Below are 19158 nucleotides of genomic sequence, written 5' to 3' on the forward strand. Positions count from 1 at the left end.
ACTGTTTAGCTATAACTTAATTTAAAAAGAAAAGTACTTGAGCATTGCTTCATAAGGGGTTATGAAATAATTTATACCATGTGCTCAGTAGACAACAATCAAACCATAAAGCCAGTCTTGCATATGAGGCACGTCACTCTGTAAAAGAAAATTTGGCTGCATTTCTGGTTTGGTTGCAGATTTTTTTTGAGATCCAAGCAGTAATTTTAATCAACATGCTACAAGCTAGCATTTTATTTCACTCTGTCCTTTTCAGGCTCTACAGATTTCTGTTTATTTTCAGAAGTGAATAATCTGAAATATTCAACCTACAAGCCTAAACACTCAAAAAGAATTTTGATGCTTGTTGGGGTTTGGCTACACTTGTGAAACAAATAAACCCTGCAATGCCAGTGGTGAACAACTTGTTTCTTCAGCATCCTTCCCTGAGTATGGAGGGATGCAGATGAACATCTAACTAAACCTGAGGCCTGCTGATGTTTTCCCAAATTAAGGCTGTGTATCTGAGATCCTCCAAGGGAATCTCCCATGGTCCAGGGAACCCACCCATTCATTCTTACTGCATTTCTTTTAATAAAAGAATTACGTAATATTGGATACTATTTTCATATGCTTTTATTTTTGCCTGCCTTTTCATGCTGAGTCAAAGCAAATTTCCTTAATTAGTTTGAATGCACATCTGTGTCAACTAGAGGTAGAACAAAGATTAGTAAAAAAAGAGATGCAACATTTTATTTTTAATGATTAGTGAAATATAGCTACTGAAACACTTGGGAAGTCAGTTACAAAGTTTGTCTACGTGGGCAATATCAGAATAAGTAAATATTAAAACAAAAAATATCAAAGATGAAGGAGGTTTGCGTTTGGAATTACTGCCAAAGTATGTCACATCCAGTATCTAGTGCTGGGAAGTTCCGTATCAGTGCTGCACCTAATACCTCTTTAATAAATCTGAGGACCTTGCCATCTCTGCCTTCCAGTTCATGGCAGAAAGTAAAAGCATGGAAGGTCTGATATGTAAGAAAATATACCAGCACCCTGTACCCTGTGTAAGTCGATAATTTTTCTGTAAAAATTCAGATATCCTGTGGCATACTTTTCAAACAGTCAGTTTGGAGCTGATTATACAACAGAAAACAGTATGATAATAAAAATGCCTGTGAACCTACACTCAATGAATAAAAATAAATTACTTTGGTGTACAGCATAATCTACTTGACAAAGGAAAAAACCTTTTATCAGTCAGGGAAAGTGACATTAAAATCATTACAACTGGAAGTTCACACAGAATAGTAAAATGCTTTAAAAGACTTGCCTCTGCTATTATTTAAAAATTTTTATGTTTCAATATTTAGAGTTTAGAGGTTTTTGCATAATTACATGTCTTAAAGTGACCTGTAAAGGGTTTGAAAATCATTCTCCCCAGAGTACATCTTCCAGTTGACAGGTGTAACCTTTTCTTATTCAGCCTGAAGCTAGGAAGGATAGATGATAAGTGAGCTGGCAGCCCTCCACCTCCTTATTTTTCAAAAAAAAAAACTATATGGGTGAAAAGAGACATGTAGGACACAATGTAACTATCAATATTTCTGCTTCTTTTTTTTGACATTTACAGATCTTTCATCTATTTCAAATTACTCAAGCAATCCATCAGCCTTGTAGGATTAAGCCTACTTTGCAAGCCAAAAGGACTTAAAAGACATCAGAAAAAAATCCATAAATTCTCTGATGCATTTTTTCTGCAATTTACCTGTTGAGGGATGAAATAATTTGTGATTCTAGCTAACCACTCACTGTTCATTACCATGTGCTTTACAGGATTTATTTTTTTCCTTTATGATTTGGCACAAATATTTTGCCACACAAGAAAAAAGTATTCATTTCACTGACAGTAGATATATGGAGATTACTGAAATTACATTACCCTGTTCTCCCTAAACATGCCAATGTGACTAAAGGCACACAATGATTCATTATTATTACTATTCATTATTATTCTGGTTAGTCAAAATACTCAAATTCAATTCTTTTCTGTAAAATGAGTTTCTGTGAGGTTGCTGGACACTGGGATGTTCTGTCTTTGTTTCTAGGAAGTTTTAGCTACTAGAAATTACTGAGTAGCTCACAACTGAATCCTGGGCAGAAATCTCTAAATCCAGTAGAGGTCCTGAGGCCAACGAAGAGAGTTTATTACATGCTTTAACAGCCTGTTGGAAGACTTCCCACCCACCCATTCACAGTCCTTTTCTAGCAGGCAGAATAGTAAGGGTTGCATTAATTCTTGAGCCTTTCTGCACTGTGAAATAAAAATACTAAGGCTTCTATGCATTCATTTACCAAGACTTAACCAGTTACTTTCTTGAGCTCCCAAGGAAATCATGGTATAAGGAAGAAATGGAATATAAACCACAAAGGAGACTGAATATATTTTTAGTTTGGAAGGTGAAAATAATATCAGGATATTATTTGGTAATATGCATTGTACTTTCAGCAGCAAATATGCATGAAAGAGATCAACCTGGCACGACATTTACATTGAAGATATTTGGAAGTCTCCTTATGGAAAACACTATGTATTTTCCAGGAACGTTAACCTTGGAAAGAGCTCTACTTTTTGATTACTCTACTAGAATGTACGTGCTTACAGGATTATAAAAATAAATACAGGAATTTATAACTTTTGCAAATCTACAATGATTCAATACAAAATTTCCTTTTCAGGGGTCAACTTTTGGTTCAACAGCTCTTGCAAATACCTGTATATAAAAAAAGAGATGGCCCTCTGCAGCCTCTCTTAAAATCTACTTATTAGCTTTCTTACCCACCACTCAAACAGAACAAAACATATGAAACTGACTTTAAAAAGGATGAAATAGCAGTTTATCAGAAACATCAGTATTTACATTCTTCTTAGGCATTCAGAATTATGCCTTTTAATTTATTTTGAGCAATCCTAGAAATGAGCTTCCAGAACTTGATTATGTAGGTGTGACATAACATTGTTATAGGTGTTACAGACCATGTGACAGGAGCAAAAGGGGAAGGAAAGACTCCTGAATCTATCATTTGGATAATTCCCCCTGTTCCAGTCACAATGCACTCTGTTTTGTTTTCGTGGTGGGTTTTGGTTTTTTGGTTTTTTTGTTAGTTTTTGTGTGTCCACGTGTGCACGTTGTGTATGCATGGAAGTGTGCAAATAATTGCGTTTTGGACAGCACAATGGAGAGGGGAAGTATTTACTGGAAATTCTTAGCTAGTTAGAATAGTAATGAAAAATAAAATGGCTTCATGTTTCCCCTGCAAATTCAAGGAGAGAAGGTGTAGCTTTGGCCTGATGAAACTTTCTTCATGATTAATATTGAAAAATATATTATTCCTCGCTATCATTTCCCTTTAAAGTTATCTAAGAGCCTCTTAACTCTTAATGTCTGAAAGAACATCTAAGTAAGGGCAATACAATAATTTTTTAGAGATGAAAACTGGAACAGCTGCTTTTATGTCCAATTCTTGTATTTTGTAGCCACAAATATGTCCTGGATAATAACCTGAATCACCTGTATCAATAATTGGAACAACATAGTTACTGCCTGCAAAGAAATACTGCATTTTCAAAATACATTCCCTATATAATAAAAAAGGCATCAATTTGTAAGGCATCACTGAAAGTAAAGATGCTAAATTTACTTCTGTAAACTGTTTTATCTGTGCCATAGTAATTCTCCAAAAAGAAAACAAGGAAACAGAAGAACAGGAAGAAATATAGGAAATTCTTAGCATGTGAACATATAAATCACTACACTAACCTCAACTGTAAGTCAGCAATCAGCTGAAAGCTCAGTGATGATGTAACAAATTTTCATGTACCGTAAAACCTGCAAAAATTATAATGTACAAATGACAAGCTGACAGCTCATTTCTGAAAAGTCTTTTTCCACAACACCACCAGACTCCATTTTGAGTGAAGCCTTACCACTCCTCCCACCAACATAGAATGTGTGCTGAACAGTAAATTGCTAGCTACAGCCTTCTGAAATTTTCTATTAAAAGTCTCAGGACAACCAAAATTATTTTACTTTGAGAACCAAATTTTAGGCTATTTTAAGGAATGTCTAAACTTACTCCAGGAGAGAATGGTTGGCTCAGCTGCCTTTGTTGCTGCAATGAGTGTCAGGTAACTCCACTCATCCACAAGAGAATGTGGCTTTACTCAAAGGACTGGGGGGAGAGAAGTTAAAGAGCCAGAACACTTCACCTCCTCTGTAGCTTGTGAGAAGTCAGCTTCTGGTGTAGGACCTGAGAAGGAAGACAGAATTTGCTGAGGTTTTCACTGGCTGTTGAGAAAGAAGAAGAGCTGGCACAAAGCATGACCTAGCTGGTGATCACATTTGGAAGCAGCAGCTCAGGGTCTGAAGGAGATCTAATGGGAAACTGTGGCTAATGGGGAGGCTTTAGGGGTGATGCCCTTGGAAGTGCTTACATAACTGCTGGACATACTGAAGAGGGTGTGTTTGTGGAGGCTGCAAAAGAGAAATTCACCCTATCCCTCAGGCATAGGATACAGCAGATGAAAAAATGGATACTCTGTCCTTTCAGCATGATACTTGTATTGCTTTTCCAAAATCCAATGATCATCTCAGTACTCTCTCTTTAGCAGCAGCACCTTCCTCTACCAAAATCTCAGAGCAGCCATGAGCAGCTGAAACCATACTGCTACATACAGAAACACAGAGCATGCTTCAGACACAGGGAGCTGTGAGTTTAAAATGCCTCAGGCGGAGGAAGCAAGTCAATTTGGATTTCTCTTATCTCTAGCAACAGAGGGCAAAAGAAAGGCAGCCTATAAACACCATCTCCTTCTCCAGCAATTTGTAAACCTAGCACATCTGTCCCATGCTTTATTTATGAGTGAATGAAAAACAATTGGATTTGTGTCAGATAGAATATCTAAATGCTGAAAGGAATGACAGATTTTGGTTTTTCATTTTGGCCATACAAATACACAGTTCATGTTTACTCTCACTACGAGTCAAAATCCACTGTCTTTCCTTAGAGTTATAATTAAGAAGATGGATAAAAACAAACCCTTTGGCCCTGCTGGCTTGCATTACTTGAAACAATGCCACCTCAGGTGGTGAAAATATTGGAAAACTAAAACTGCCACTTCTCTTTTTCTTTTTGATGACTTCGACTCTGAGACCAGTAGCGTATTAACTATATTTCTCATGTTACTAATTTCAAGAGAAATGTCACCGTAGAGCTACAGAGAGCAACCAAAACAGTGAACCTGTTATTTTGCCGTGGGCTGAAGTCAAATTATACACTAGTTAGAAAAGGGGATTACATGGTATGCAAGGATTTTCTACAGCAGAGATTAGAGGTGAATAATTCTTTCCATGTATTATTCTCCTTCCTTTACCCCAAAAATAGCTCCCATAAATAAGAAAGTTCAAAAACTGCAAATTGTTTAAGAGTTAGCTGAACGCTGTACTAACTGATAAGGATGCATCAGAAGTAGCTAAAATCCATATTGTGCTTTAGAAGCTTTAATTGAAAAACAAGTCTTCTGCTATTGAGATAGAAATTAATTTATAAATCTATGTATAGAAGCAATTACAAATAATTTTATTTTTATTGCAGCTAATAATGGCACTACAAAAACTAAGTTGGATCATGGTATCTCAGATAAGTTTTTTCCCTTTAAAAATAAGCAATCAGGAAAAAGTAAGATAAAGGCTTTTGCAGAAGGATCAATATGCTCCTGATCTGGTTTAAGAAATTACCAGGAAGTTTTCTCTCAGAAAATCACAGGATTATACAGATAAACTCCCTTTGTTTAATAGGATTTTTAAATAAAGGCCTGTTAACTGAGATGGAATTAGAAGGAAAATCCAAGGAGGTTATTTACGTTTTCTGTATTTATAAAAATATAATTCCGATTGTTGATTCCAATAGAAACCTGCGCAATAACGATGATTAATAGAATTTTAATTTCTCATATAATTTTCCAGCAATTAAAAAATCTATGTTTAAATGTACCCTAAGGTGACATAGGCTTAGTGAATTTAAAACGTGTCTTACACCCAGAAATTGCACTTATTCATAAATATACTGGGTACCTTTCAGTACATACAAAAATGCCTGGGTACTTAAGGAACTAATTTTAAAACATCAGCTAAAATAATCATAGTTTGATTTAATGCTTTTACAATAGATTTTTTAATTTCATTCCTTCTGTCATACCTTACTAGTGATAAATTGATGGGTTTTGATGGAAGATATGGAAATAAAATTTGTATTAACTGTTTTGTGCTGAATCATTTATGCTCCATGTGATCCAGTGCAGACTGATTTCCACCTTTCAAACAAGCCTTTAAAAAAGAAGGTGCATGAAAGGAACACTGCACCTATCTTTGGGTTGTTCTACTCTCTTCACTGTGGGGAAGCCTCAGAATAGGTGGACACCTCCTCACCCACATAAGCTGTGCACCTGGGCTGACGGAACAGCCTGGACACAGGTGACAGATCTGCACCAGGAAGTAACAATCTACAAGAGCTGCAGACACAGCCCCATGGCAGGGATGACTTGTACTGCCTCTTTGCAGGCTCCCCAGAGTGTGTCTACGCTGCCACCACGGGGTGCAGACACAAGAGATTGCTGTTCCTGCCCCAGCATTTCCCTGTATCCCACCAGCCTGGCAAGTCTCCAACCCTCTGAGGGCAGGCAGGCTTACACGAGGTGCAGCAATTCAATGTGGTACACACTTTTACTTGGGAAAATCACATTCCATCACAGAATTGAAAATGAGTATTGTCATTTAATTTCTTCTGGTATTTTCTGGAATACTTCTATCAAGACATTACTTAATGAAAGTGGAATTTGCTTCATGAAAAAAATGCAAATGTCCTCTCCATGGAAATGTATATTCATAGTCTTGAAACCCTCTCAACATGTTGATCCTTACTGCTATGGATACATTATTACTTTGAAAGACTAGAAGACACTCCAATATTTCTGACTTTTTTCTAAAGAGTGACACTGTTGTAAAACATTCATGTACAAATGGGCCTATCCATCTAATCTCTCTGGACTTTAATACTTCCATAGGCATTTATGGTCCCAACATTCTAATTCTTAATCTAAACTTAGGTATTTTTCTCTTCATTGACATATAATACATAGGAACTTGTCACACGTGAAGGAGGTGACAACCTCAGAATGCATTGTTCCAGTTACACAAACTTATGTAAATTTAGGTAATGCTAAAAGTAGACTAAATTTCTCTCAACAAATGGCAATTTTTCTTTTTATTTTGTGAGACATCTGAGTTGCTAGCAGTCACCTCTTCAATTTCTCATCCATACTAATTGTGCTTTCTGCATGGCTGCCCAGCCCTTTGCTCTTGCACTGCTCAAAGCCTGTTGGCTGTTCTGACAAAGCTTCAACGAGGAGAGCATGCTCCCTACCCATCACATGCATGTACCTCCTTCCCACAAGTTTACATCACTAATGACTTACAAAGTTAAAACATTCACTGGTTACACAGCCAAAAATTCACCTCTATTTCTGTCATAGCTTCCTCTCTGTTAGGAATTCTCACGGATCTTTGGAAAAATCATTGAGGCTCTCATCTAGCTTCTTTCTGCAGTTCCTGATGAATTCCTCAGCCAACGTTGACCCAGTATAGGGTCAGCTGATTTGCACTAAGAAACATCTTTTATTTAATCGTGTAACATCTACTAGAGTTGCTGAAAATACTATGGTTTTCTAAAGCACAAGCATTAGAATACAATGAATTTATAGAGTTTCTCATGGCTCAGTTCAACCTCTAAGCAAAAATAGATTTGTAGAAGAAAATTAGTTAAATAGTTTGTTTTCCTACTTGATAAATTACATGCCCAGCTTCAATTTAAATAATAGAAAGAAAAAGCGATATTGCTATGTCCAAGAAACATTCCTATAGAATATGAAATTTATAGACATATTTCACACTTAAAACAAATGCACTTATAAAAGTACTTTGAAATTGTATTTCCAAGTCTTAGCGGTTTTTTTCCTTGTTTCTTTTCTAAAATCCAAGGTTAATTAACAGTAACAATGCAATTTGGCCCTGCTGTCAGATGTCACAGCATTAATTATTACAGAAAATACATAAAACAGTGATACCCAAATCCCAATGCACAGGAGAGTTATTCATTAATTTTAAGAAGGTTTAGCAAGGAAGCCTAGGTTGAACATAAAAAGTAAGATGAGATTTTAATGTCTTTACATCATTAACTACTTTAGGGTGTATTTCAAACTCATAAAGCTATCTCATTTTGTACCCATGGCAGAAATCACATAGCAGGCCAGAACTTTCTAAATAATGTATTTAGTAATTTATTTATAGGATATCTAAATGCAAATAGCTGCAAAAGATTGAAAAAGGTGCTCTCATAACCCAGGGTTTAGTTAGGAAATGCTTATACTACTTAAAATTTCAATGTTTTAAACTTACATTCTATAGCTTCATCTAACCAACAGGGATTAATTGTAACATTTCACAGTAACTATTAGGAGGTATATTTTCTTTAACCCATACCTAATTTCAACAAAACCTGTTCAATTCACAGCTAACTGTTACACTGGTGCATTTTAAAGGTAATATGAAGATAATGTAAGACCCTTCAAAACAATTAGTAAAATTATTATATTTGCTTAAGCTGTTCACCTGATTGAGTGCCAAAAAATCCACTAGTCATCTTCAAACTTTCTGGTAATCTTATTTCTGTCTAGACACTAAGCTTTTTTACTGATGAAATGTCTGTAAAATACAAATTTCAACAATCTGAAGGTGCAACTGACATGTATAAGTGTAAGAATTTGTAGATCACACAAGATTTGTACTATCTGAAAAAATACATGATCATACTAACATATCTGTAGTCATCTTTAAATGTTATCATGTCTGACTATCAGTATAGAAACTGCAAAAAAAAAAAAAAAAAAGTGGTTTTCTTCATGTTTGACCTTAACCATTCACATTTTTATATCAGGTATTTTCTTAAATAATTTTATTTATTTAAGCATTATTATCCAATTCTGATCATGACCACAGGGCTGAAATTGGTTTGTACTTATCCCAAATGCCTGCTTTTTATAGAGCTCATGACATAATAGACCATGAACTCTGAAAGATGTTCTGGCTTACAAACCACACATTTCTGTCTTCATTAGAGACACACAGAGGACAGATAACATGCCATTTTTAACTAGCCCTCAGCTGAAAATGAATACTCCATTTTAAACTATTTTCTCAGTAATTGAAATTCTAAAACTTTCTCCTCCAACAAACATCTCCATAAGAACTCAGAAATGTGTACTGTCTGAAGTTCATTTCTGCTCCAGAATTAATTTCCTCCTGTAACCAGACTTGTTCTTAAATTCATCATCATTAACACCCCAAACTACTCATACTGCTTTCTATCTGACCCATGTGGTTCCCAAGAGAAAGAAAACCTGGGTACTTTTCTCATTCTTATTGGTGATCCTGAAATGAGAAAAATGCTAAATTATTTTCCAACAATCTCCCATATCTCAGAAATGCAAAAAATGTACCCTACAACTCTTTCTGAAGGAAACTGGAAGACAAGCTTCTTGTTCAGGATCTGAGTACAGTCTGAGAGGTTTCTGTGCCTCAAAGAGTCAAATACCATAGCTATGAAGATGTTCCACCACTATTTTCACAGTGATTTTTAATAAAAAGCACTTATGGCAAAATTCTCTTTTGAACTTGCCATGTTGAACTTGTCAACACTTGCCTGTAGAGAGAAATCTCAGATATCCTTTTGATTTTAAGAGCATTCACCAGAGATATGAGCTGCAGAACCAGCCCCAGTGGTACCAATTTATCATGTCTGCTTGGATGACCTTCTGGGAGCAAACTGGATTGTTATAATCTGTAAACTTTATATACCCTCATTTTGCTGTGACATCAACTGTTGTTCTCTGATGAACATCTTCCCCAAATCTCAGTGTTCCAGTGAGCCAGGACAGCAAAGAAGCAAAGACAAATACACAGTGAGGTGATCAAAATAGAACTATTACTATTAAATCATATGCATTATATTAGAACTGTAGTCTGTAATATTACTATCAGAGAAAAAACCAGAATGCCCTCCACAGCAAAGTGAAAAGCTTGCACAATCAAAAGCACAAAACAAAGCTGCCTTTTGTGAAGTGGGGGAAATTGTAACTGCTGGGAAACCAAAACAAAACAGAAGATGGAGAAAAAGCCTGCTTGGGCCAAACTGTATTTTGATTTTCATGATAAAGGTTGCAAATAGGACAGAATTTAATCTGATTGCACATGTAAAAATATAGGTGTAAACCAATCAAAACAATTTAGAACAAGAGTTCTCATGGGTGAATATTTCTAAAGAAAAAACATTATGCATACCAAAATAAAATTCCTAAGACACAAGATAATACACAGAAAATGCCATATTTATCAGGATTTTATTTTGCGTTTATTGGTAAGTATCATCAGCCAACTGAAAGTATGATCTCTATTATGCATATTCCATGCAAAGCAACTTCAACTAGACTATTCCAAATACTCAAGAAAAGCAATCCAGTAAAATTGAACAGCAAGAACACAGCTGTCGAAGTGAAATAGGGCAAAACAAAATAGGAAATAATAACTTTGGTTTTGTTCCTAGACATATCTGAAGTTTGCCAATAGTTATTATAATTTCAGATAGTGATGTGGTACAAATCCACTAATTTATCTTAGAAGGCTCATTTGAAGTTCACCTAGCCCTATGTCACATGCCACAAATAAACCTGGTAACACAGATGCCCAGAAAAAAACCACAAGTAGAAAATTGTAACTTACTACCTTTAAATGTCAATTTTTAGTGACTACTGAATACCAGAGATGCCTTTACTCAATGAAGGCTGCAGTTTACAACCTAATGTGTTTTGGGCTTTGTAGATAGGCAAAAGACATTTGCAGGGCTGAGCCACTTTGCCTTGCTGACATTCACAGTTGGCTGGGATTCAGAAACAAACATTCCTGTAAATAATTTCTCTGTGAACACAGATTTTCATAGTAAAAACCGACCAGATCAAATCCACTTGAAGAGCTTGCCCTTTTTTTGTTTCTTTAATCCATCCAGAGAATGTGCATAGAAGAGAAAGGAAAGGGAGAGACCTCAGAGATGAAAGTAGATTTTAAATGTCAAAATATCCTTCTAGTAGTGAGAAAAGCAATGTTTCTTTCCCTCCTGTGACTGGATTTTAACCCTATCGTCTTCTTAGAAGACAAACATGATTCCAAATTACTGTGAGTATGAGATTTTCCCCCATTGCTTTTGGTGAAATGATGCAACTTTTTCAGACAATAATGCACATGTCATTGGCAAAGAGACAGCATGACTGCAGTTAATTACTCACTACAGACACAGGGAGCATCCTGATGAAAAAGGATTATAAACAAAGAAACACATTTTACACTGAAACAGTCTTGTTCTCTCATTTCTATCCTAATACTGTGCTATCCAAAAGGATTTTGACAGCTACCCAAGGGCACTAAGCAGAGAAATTATATGCAAAAATGCTTTCTCAGGACCTGACATGGGATGCAGTTTTCAGGTGGATTTGCCAGCATACTTCTAAGCAGAATATGTTTCAGACCCAAAAACTCTTTCAATTTTCAGTGTTGGGTTTCAGTAGAGATCCTAGACTATGGTAACATTTAAAAATGCAATTTGGTTCTTTTGGAACAAAATGAAAATTATTTTGAACAAGTCTGCCCTTTCTCAGAATGTACCTCAAGGCCTCCTCTACACCCAGTGTTATTTGGTAGCTTCCTACAAGTTAACAATCCTCAAAAAATAATTTCTTCATTTTTTACTAAATAAGTGTCTCTTTCTTGAAATCTGCCAGTGGCACAATGCTAAATGATCTCTGTCTGTTCAAAAATTTTTATTCCACATGCCCAAACATCTTGCTCTGCAGTACACTTTGTTCTCCTCCCAAAAACCTGCCCCCATAACCTGCTGTACCTGCAGGACCTAATATGATGCAAAATATATGAAAAATATATGCCAAAAAAATATATGAAACAACAGACAGAGTAGTTATGGCAGCTGTCACACAGACACATGTCCTAACAGAGTCAGTGCAATTTACCTCATGAAATGAAAGAGCAAAAACAGAAGTCTCATTATGGAGTCCAGCCAAAGTCATCATATCATTGACTCCACAGTTTTTATTCTTATTGACTGCTTCAACTGGTAATTTCTAGAGTATTTGCAAGGCTGTAAGGCTTGCAAGTAAGGCTGGTATTTCTTGTAAATGCCTTTTTGTTATACAGCAACATAAGAAAGCAGGTAGTGTTTCCTAGGATCTACTGATGACTAATAACTAACTAGCTAGCTAACTAGTTATCACAACTACTACTATAGTTATATAGATATTATAACTACACATGATTGTTATTATAAATAACTTTAGAGCTAGCCAGGTAGACAGGAGCAACAGAAAAGGCTGGATGTTTTCCTCAGGTGCTTCTCTGGATAAATTTTCCAGCTAACTGAATGCCTGAAGAGAGAATCTAGATTAGGGAAGCAATCTAGATTAGGTTTAATGTCAATCAAGTTACTGCAGTAAGAGACTTGGGAAGCAATTGAGTGCTCTAATTCCACATAATTTCCACCTATTTGCATTCATCTGTACATGTAAAGTGCCTGAGCTGCTGTCCATAGTAATTTAATCACCACCATTCCCAACCTTTCATCCAGCCTGAACATTTTATGAGCTAGCTATGGGATTATTTTATGCAATTGTGATTTTCTCTCGCTGCAAGGCAAATGAATGTGCAAAGTAAATGAATACTTTCATGAAAAACTATTCTACAAGATCTGCAGCTATTTCAGAAATTGCAGTAATTTTCATCTCTCAAAAGAACAAACTGCATCATGGGTTGCTTTATCGCAGGTGATATTCAAGACAACAACATCTAACACTGATGCTGGAATATAGTGGTAATATTTGCAAAGCGATTCAAAGTGTGAAACACTTTTGAGAAATGTTGAGTTGCTATTGAGAAAAATGGACTTAGAGGTGACTAACAGTAAGGTAACTTTATCTGTTCCAAAAGTTACCAACTGAGGTGCAAGCAAAACTCAAGTTTGAGGTTTTTTCTTTCTTTTTTTTTTTTTTAGCAACATCTTGCTCAAACTTTTTGTAGTAATATGACAAAGTTATCCTCCGTGTAACTTTTGTTAGTAAATTCAAAAAAGGAAATACATCTCTTAGGCAAAATAAGTAACTCAGATTAAAGCATCCTTTTTTGACCAAGTTTTTTTCTGCATGGAACTTGTCTCTCAAAGACCACCACATCCAGTCATTAACTCTGCATACTACTAAATTAATTCAGTGTGCCAGAGCATCTTTGGACAGTACACTGGCAATATCAATGAATATTGGAGCAACAGAAGATAAATTCTTGTGTTCAGGACTGGAAAGACAGGAATGATTGAGCTCGAAGACATTAGTATGGGAAAACTCTAGGAAGGAAGCTAACAGTGTCACTAATTAAAACCAATGAAAATCCTAAATGCCTTTATTCTCTCCAACTATAAACAACCATGATATATGGTACACAGCAACACAGGGTTTTCATTTCAGTTCACAAAGGAACACAATTAAGAATATATGTAGTGGTGGAAAGTCTGAATAAAAACTGTGGAAAGTGCTCAGTGAACAGCCTGAATGGACAGACTCACATACTTAGAGCAGATATCCCTAGAGGAGGAGAAAAATGGTGCTAAACGTGACTTCAGACAATACGCAGTGTTAAGACAGTAAGACCGAAGCACAGTTTACAAATTTTTGAGGAAAATTCAGACTCACAGAAACATACACTTCATGATTTTGCCACTTTTCAACTAATTCAAGAAAATTAAGACCAAACTACCCAGAACCACTGCATACATGAAAGAATGCTAATATAGCTTTCTACAGCTTACTAAGTCTGAAATAGCCCATGGCATACACATGCATTAAAACCTACCTTTCATAGTACATTAACCTCTGAGCAAAAGCAGTTTTAATACATGGTTTAGAAAATACATAGCAATAATCTCAAACGTATCTTCTGGAGAGAATTTCACTATTAAACTAGACATTATTATTAATATCTGCCTATTAGTGAATCTCCACATGTTGAGAGATGCTGAAACAGGCAGCAACTTTCTGAACCAATTTTTATTAGATCATTTTAGTCATCTCCAATCAGCTCCTTGAGATAAAAAGATCAGAGAAAAACTGGAAGGAATAGGTGGAGTCCAGTCCATATCCAGTCCATAAGAGCAGACTTTAGAGCTAGGCCAGGTTGATTTAGGCCTTGTCCCAAAGAATCTTTCCAGGGACTCTACATGTTTCTATGGCATGCTGAGCCTCTGCCTTCAGCACTTACTGGCTCTCAGCATAAGAAATGTTGATAAACAACTCTGTTTTCTGATGCTTGAATGCATAACTGTAAAAAATTCCCAAATTCTGGGAGTGTTCAAGGCTGGGTTAAATGGGGATTCAAGCAATCTGGTCTAATGGAAGTTAAATTTTTCAGGTATATAGGAATTTAATCTATAAAATGAAAATATGTAAGAAATATCTACCAGTCTGCATTAGGAAGCAATACCAGTTAAATGTTATCTCCTCCCCTGTTTCTTTTAATGTGACAGGAAAATATATTAAAAAAACCCTCAAACCCAGAAAAAAACCCCTAAAAATAAATACAAAAAATCTATTACCATCATAAAATATACACAACAACTATGAATATCAAGGAATCAAGGATAATTCCACTAATGGGAGTTAAGTTTTAGTATCCAGAATAGTACAGGCCTTGTTAATTTACAAATCTGCATGAGCACTACACTGCTTGGAAAACTGCATGTCCTGAAACAATGAGTATGGTCCAGAACAGCATATGTGAGTAACTGCAAATTTACTTTGCCAGAAAAGTATTTTTATACAGCAATACAATAGAGTTTATGAATTTATCAAAAATTACGTCATCGTTTCAGATGGGCTGGAATGAATTTTATTAATTTATCCTTGGGATTAATCCTAGGAACTTCTGCAGTGCAAATCTCCCCTCTTGATCACTGCAAATCTGTGTGTGCTCCTGGAAGGGGACAGAGCCTGGTTTAATTCTGGAGGATAATCTGTTACAGACTTGTCACATCACGTTTTGACAGCAAAGAGCAGGGGAGCACCTCATGCTCCTGCTGCCAAAGGCCAGACCCTGGAAGAGCTCTCCACCACTGCCCAGCAACTGCAACAGAAGTGAAGCACCTTTCTGTGACTCTTCAAGATGCTTGCAAACTTACACGTTTCAAACTCAGGAACTATGCTGCAGGCTTCCTCCTGAGTTGCTAGCACAATTTTCTGTAAAGTGGAATATCTGATTTGCTCTGCCAGCCCTGTCTAGGAGGACTCTGTTTAAAGAGACAAACAGCTGAAATTTTATTATGCAGATTTCAAAATGTTGTTTCAAGTATTTTGAAATATCTGTCATTTGAATGTAGCTAGTTTCAATAAATACTTAATTATTACTTGATTCTTTAAAAATCTTCTTACCCTGTTCCTCAATTACACAATTAGGCCCTCTTTTCCAAACTATAACATAAGCTGTTCCAGACAGACCCTATAATATGAACACCACCATTTTCAATAGTTGAACAAATGTAATAACAGTTCTTAAGAAATGTTTTATAACTCTGCACAGAGCTGACTTCTGTAACCAAGACAGTAAAAAAACCCTTTTGTTCTCCTGTGAATTAACCTTTTTGAAGAAAATAAAATTTTTATTTTCTTTTAAAGAAGAAGATTTCTTTTTTAATTTTTGTGAGTGTAACCTAAGTTGTCATTCATCTTCACCTTAACTTTAGAAATGCAATTTTGCTTTATCTTACCCAACTCAATGTGAAATTCTACTTAACAACATTTCACATAAATTTTAATATTTAATAGGACTCATTGTTTTTCTAGAGATGGTGGGTTTATGTTAAACCTTTAAAGTTTCAGAAAAAACAGGCATTAAAATGTACTTAAAAGCAATGCCCTTTTAAATTATTTCAGGTGACTAATTGAGAGGTGGTATCCAAACCTGAGGAAATCTGCAGTAAATAATGTTCCAGAGCTCAGAGAAACTTTTTCATTGAAGTGTAAGACATCTAAGGACGACTTACATTGTGGGAATGTTGAATAATAATTTCAAAGCTGTAATTTGGACCAAACACCCTATTTGTATAAATGGTTGTACTTACACTGGTGAAATCTGTCTATTTCTGCAGGTACTGAATTTAGCTATTGGTCTATAACCAACCAGGCTCCACAGCCACAGACTATTTAACAGAGAAAAGCAACAAGCAGAAACCTACTGCAGATGCTACAGGGTTTTCACAATGAAACAGAGCACTAACTTCTCTTTTTGAAGTGAAGTGTGAGATTATAGAACAGAGCAGCACAGCTATTTGTGGCTTTAAACCTTCAGCAACATATACAGCAGATCACCGTGAACGCGAAATATTATCGTGTCACAGATGAGCACATGGATTTCAAGTTGAAAATACTAGAAAATCAAATTACATTTTTATGTGATTTGTGGTGGATCAATTACAGTTCCATTTTGTTGGACATTTAACTGAAGCATGAAATATTTCGTAAGAATGTGTGAAACTGTGGATTCATTTATCAGCCTCCAGATCAGTCCAATACTTTTACAGATTGCTACATAACAAATTCCAGCAAAACAAAACCTTCCTTATGCCAATTAAATGAAATGCAAGAGAAACAATAACACCAGCCCCACCCCCACCAAAACCCAAGAAGCAAAACACCAAACCAAATAAAAATATTGTGTTTGTAATATTTGCAGCTGATTTACCATTAGTTTCAACTACATCTAAAATATAGAAGCTGTCACTACCTATGAGTATTTGCACTATGAAATCATAAATCCAAAGTAAAAATGGAAACACTAATACTTCCTATTCTTTTCTTTCAAGAGGTAATTTTGGGCAGAAAAATAAAGCAGTGAATGGTATCCCAAGAATAAATTTCTAGGGTAAAAAATTTTATTTCTGGAAAACCAGTATGATGATTTTGTTATCTTTGAAGCAAACAATGGTAACAGAACGTGCCTATACTGAATGAAATTTGATACATACTGTCCAAATGAAATTTGATATATACTGTCCTATTTGTAGCATAGAAAATGCTTGGAATTTTTAGAAGTATTGATTGATTGAAAAGATAAAATTAATGGTATGCAATTTTGAGCAATTAAAGCATAAAGGGATAGAATAACAATTGAAAATGATCAAAATCTTGGGGGCCTTCAAAACTCTTACAGGTGAGAAAGACCAAGTGAGGATCACCTCCCCAAGGCAACTGGGACTTCAGTATCATCACAAAATGACTATCACAGAGTTGATGCACACTCATCTGGCATTTTTGGCTTTATTTAATCTAAAAGGGGAAAAAGCAGGAGAATTTTATTTCCAGTACTTTCAGAGCTTTGGAAGATTCAAGTCATACACCCTGTTTCTCTGAATGTTTCAATGTCCAAAACTGCACTTTTCCTGGTCTAATGAAAATCAGAAATATCAGTTCAGCTAAATGACACCTTTGGTTATCTGGTATATGTGGTTTAGCATTTAGACCAGTCCTGGAAGTGGTTTTCAAACTTAGTGCAAGTCCAAACAGCAAAGCAGACTAGTAGTTCCAGTTAAGCTCATATAATGTGCTCCTTCTACTAAAGAGTTTTTGAACTATCATGGAATTGTCCAGGTTTCATTTTACCTGGGATTTCTACTGCTAACTAATGCACGGGTCAGTGACTATGCATGAACCCCAGAATCCATATTATGTTTTTATGCAACTGGCGAGTGCCACAAGAAAGAATCCTTGAATCAATGCCTAAAGCTGAAGTTTTATCTCTACATTAGATATATGACTTTTTTGAGTGCTTACCTTTGTGCTAAATTATTATAGTGTGATTTAAATGGCAAAAGACTTGGATACAGCAAGTACTTATTTAAGTCTAATCAGAAATATTATTTGGGAAAAATCACTTCATGTCTTCTCGCTGCAGGCAGTTCCAGGTACAAGGCCTGGAATACATCCAATGGCCACCTGATGACCTCTATTAGTAAGTATCAGTATTAAATACATTATTTACTGCAGCCATCGGTAAGAGCTTCCTAGAAGTAATCCTGTAGTAAGTCTCCTACACCAGAGGCTTGTTGTGCCTCACTACACTGTGGGAGCAGCTAGCTTCTCTGAAGTTCTGTGAAAACAGTCTTTTTCAATCTGGAGTTATGAAAAGTACCTTTAAAATTACTTCTATAACCTTAATAACCTGGCACATGCTGAATGAGGCATGCAAGTGCTGTGAAGCAGGCCCTCATCAGCCTCAGGAGCTTCAAACAAGGCCAAGTGCAGGGGGGTTCTGCACCTGAGCTGGGGCAACCCTTGGCATCAACACAGGCTGGGGAGTCAACAGAGGGTTCAGCCCTGCCAAGAGATATTCTGGGTGCTGGTGGATGAGAGGTTAGACAGGTGCAGCCCAGAAAGCCAATTATCCTGGGCTGCACCCAAGGCAGGGTGGGCAGGAGGGCAAGGGAGGGGATTCTGCCCCTCTGCTCTGGTGAGACCCCACCTGGAAGCCTGCATCCATCTCTGGGGTCCCAGCACAGGAAGGACATGGACCTACCTGTTGGAGTGAGTCCAGAGGAGGGACACAAAAGTTGTTGGAGGGCTGGAGAACCTCTCCTATGAAGAAAGCCTGAGAGATTAGGGATTGTTCAGCCTGGACAAAAGAGTAAAAGGAGACTTCATTACGGCATTTCAATACTTTAAAAGGGGGCTTACAAAAACAAATGGGGACTGACTTTTTAATAGGGCCTGCATTTGTAAGGAGTAATGGTTTTAAACAAAAAGAGCATAGATTCAGGCTACATATAAGGAAGTTTTTTTATAATGAGGGTAGTGAAAAAATGGAACAACTACTTGAGCAACCAGATGTAGCTGAATCCACCCCTGCTCATAGCAGGGGCTTGGAATAGATGATCTTTAAAGGTTCCTTCTAGCCCAAACCATTCTAT

At 36.3% G+C, this 19158-nt stretch overlaps 1 protein-coding gene across 7 annotated transcripts in view; it reads right to left on the reverse strand.

Annotated features, from left to right (window-relative positions):
* The window catches only part of PRR16 (proline rich 16), a 143680-nt gene that overhangs the window by 11272 nt on the left and 113250 nt on the right, over positions 1–19158 (reverse strand). For 2 of the 7 annotated variants that reach the window (XR_008508977.1, XR_008508976.1), the window contains exon 3: positions 4120–4293. The exons of 3 other annotated variants lie outside the window; for them this stretch is intronic. The gene's annotated coding sequence lies outside the window, so the exon portion shown is untranslated. Of the gene's footprint in view, positions 1–4119; positions 4294–18767; positions 18864–19158 lie in introns of those variants that run through there. 2 more of the 7 variants (XR_004982106.2, XR_004982104.2) reach the window with 2 other exon arrangements.

The sequence above is a fragment of the Molothrus ater genome, chromosome Z (assembly GCF_012460135.2).
Source record: "Molothrus ater isolate BHLD 08-10-18 breed brown headed cowbird chromosome Z, BPBGC_Mater_1.1, whole genome shotgun sequence".
NCBI lineage: Eukaryota > Metazoa > Chordata > Aves > Passeriformes > Icteridae > Molothrus > Molothrus ater.